The sequence below is a fragment of the Trachymyrmex cornetzi genome, unplaced genomic scaffold (genome assembly GCF_001594075.2).
Source record: "Trachymyrmex cornetzi isolate Tcor2-1 unplaced genomic scaffold, Tcor1.1 scaffold677, whole genome shotgun sequence".
NCBI classification, from domain to species: Eukaryota; Metazoa; Arthropoda; class Insecta; order Hymenoptera; family Formicidae; genus Trachymyrmex; species Trachymyrmex cornetzi.
The window spans coordinates 73,020-76,280 of record NW_017300000.1 but is presented as its reverse complement, the minus strand read 5'-3'; the positions used below and the strand labels follow the sequence as shown (position 1 = coordinate 76,280).

Sequence of the window (3,261 nt, the reverse complement as noted above, 5' to 3'; positions counted from 1 at the left end):
CGTGTATCTCGTGGAGAAAGTACTGCGCAGGAAGGGAGACAAGGTGTACGTCAAGTGGCTGGGATTCGATGGATCGCACAATTCATGGATACACAAAAACAATGTCATTTGATAAAATTTTAATTCATATATTTTATATTATAGATACATATAACAAATATATCAATATAAGCATATAAACGTGTAAAATATTTTTTATTATCCCTTCCATCTTCGTTTTGGAGTATACAGATATAAAATACTTATAAATGTACGATACATGAAATGAAAAATAATAGTAAGACTTATATAATTGTAAAAAAAAACATGCATGACGAAATTATAATTATAATAATATATAATAGTAATACATATTCACTATATAAAAATAAAAAATAAAAAATGTAGGAAAACATATACAAAGTACAAATTGAGATAATACATAAGATATAGTGTAATACATAATAAATGTATGAAAATATAAAAATGTAAGAGTGTAAAAAACATAATACTAATATAAATGTTAATGCTTATATAAATTACAAAGGTATCCGCCAATGTCCCCACGGTAACGTCTCCGTCGAGTCCGGTACGACATACCGTTTGTCGTCGTATGGACTCAGAGCGATTTTCGATTCGGATATCGTGTATACCTCGTGTAATTTAGATCGTATACACGACTGACGACGAGTCATTTCGATCTCTTCATTCAAACATCGCGTGTAATCGTCAAAAGTTATCATTCGCGCTATGACGTTATTCTTTAGCCTTTCGCTTTTTTAGTATCCTTGCCGTCCACCCTCACCGCATACAACTTCGCTCTGAGTCCAACGAATTCGGTCATTATCATACCATTGTTCTCATCCTTCATCAGACCGGGTACTTTTTTATTCGTGAGAGACATACCGTACGCGTTGTCCGCCGGATCATCGCTCGTGTCGAATCTAGCGATATCGAGTTTAATAGTCTCGTAAATGTTCTCGCATTCTATATGGTAAATGAGACTGTCCGTGTCGGTGTATATGATTTTGCATTTGTCGCGAAACAGTGGTAACATGTAGTCGTAGTGAAATTCATACAAGCAGACTTTCGATATGTCGAGTATACACATACCAACGTAAATCGGCTTGTTGAACTTCACCTCGAGTTTACGCAGTACGACGGCAATTAAATTTTCCGCAAAGACGCTGCGGCTATGAAAATTCGGTTTCGCGATCATTGCCTCTGCGCCGTACCGTTTTGTTATTAATTTTACGTCGACGTGATTGCGCACATTCTCCATGGTCTTGCCGAAAACCGCGTTGTTCATTAATTTATACAAATTTTTCTCGAAATCGTTTTTCCCGCGAGTTCTGAAATTTGTATTGAGTTGGATATACTCGCGAAGCCATGGAGATTGCGCGAATTGTAGCACCCGATGGATCTTTGTTACGCGAAGACCGTGACGAGTACATTGCTGCAGATTACGGTAGTGGATGATGTAACGCTGTTTATCGTACAGAGTCGCTAGAAGTTTATCATCACACTTGCCGGGCGGTTTATCGCGCGTTGAGCAGAAAGGCAGGTCAATGTGTTGGTCGTGCAGACACTGCGGATACTCGAGATCGATCTCGAGAATATAACCAGTGGGTGAATCCGGAGCGATCGCGCTCGCATCAAAGTTCGCAACGTCTTTGACCCATTGAAATTCGGCATATGGCAATGGTTGACACATCGCCCAACCGTACAAGTTGTTAATGTCGTAGTACATTAAGTATGTCGATGGTTTCGACGAGCCGTACGAACGCATATACTTGTTATTAGCCTGTGCGTATCTGCCGGAACATTGACTGAGGCCGCCGCGTATATCGCGCTCGATGAACATGACCATATCAATGTCGGTGAGCAATTCAAATCTTATGCGCGTATGTTTCAGCATAGCGTCCCATGTAAAACCTGGCAGTGTATAATAATGCGCGGGATCGAGACCGTAACTCGCGACACAACTTTCGAGGAAATTTTCGAAAACGTCAGCTAATAACAATATATCGGTTTTCCAGTACAGATCACTGTACTCGCCGAGCGTTCGGATGGAGAATCGCTGCCATACGTTCACGGCGTAGCGTAATCGCTCTCGGATACTGTGTCACCCGTCAATGAACTGAAAAATAATTCGCGCGGTGGTAAGCGTGTGTCCTGCAATTTTTCGACGCAGTCAACGTACTCGTACGGAAAGACACCTTTACGAGTCAGTAATTCAAACTCTTCGTCTGACAAAGTTGAAAATTCAGAACGTACAATTTTTAATTTATCTTTATCGAGATACAACGCCAATTTATCGAGACTTGTACTTAGAAATTTAAATGAATCAATGGACCTTAATTTTACACAATTTTTCTGGAAATTATTTTCATTTTTATCTTTAGTGCTATCGACATGTTTAGTGAATGAAATATATTTTTCATTTGTTATCGGCAGTACTTCTACTTGTCCCTCATATGCTGTAGCAATTTCTTTAATTAGAAAGTACGCGTCGTATCCCGATAAATTGTGAAATACAATTGGAATATTAAATGAATTTTTATATTTAACATTACAGTTCGAATGTGCTGGACCACGGAATTTACCGGTTAAGTGGCAATGATCGCGTACCCCCGTATCGTCTGGCGCGAACGGTTTCTCACAGATGTGACAACGCGTCGCGCTACGGTATATCTCACATTGCTTTGACAGGACTTCCATGGGCACGTTGGCGGATATAATATCTTTTACGCGATGCGCCAAATCGTTGAGTTGTCGCGCGAACCATATACAGCCTTTATCGCGACGGAACTGATACGACGAAACGAGTTGTCGTACGAGCAACGCACGTAGTAGCCCATACTGCATACTTTATGCCGCTGATATGTGTACGACAATGCATCTTCCTTGTCGGGCTCCGTCTTCTGTAGAACGCACTCCAAGTCGGCGTAGACGATGAATGGAACGCGTTCCTTGTTACTATAGTTTCCTAATTCGAGCCATTTGTCGTCCTCGCTCGGCAGTCGGATGGCGCAATCGTTTATTTTCCTGCAATCCATTGTATGCGACTGCAATTTTGCGCTAGTACTAAAGTAGTGCAAGCATCTAGAAAAAACAAAAAAATTATAACTATTACCATTATTTTATTAGTAAGACGGAAAATAATAATTTTTTATGTGTACTTATAGTCCAGTCGTCAGAGATCTGACATCTAAAAATGATCCGACCTGGCTGAAATTTTGTGTGAATGTACATTAGTAGTCCCCAAAAAAGATGCAAAAA

At 40.0% G+C, this 3,261-nt stretch overlaps 1 pseudogene; it reads right to left on the bottom strand.

Moving 5' to 3' along the window:
• Positions 1-2,726: 2,726 nt before the first annotated feature.
• LOC108767440 (uncharacterized) overlaps positions 2,727-3,261 on the bottom strand; it is a 1,988-nt pseudogene continuing 1,453 nt past the window's right edge.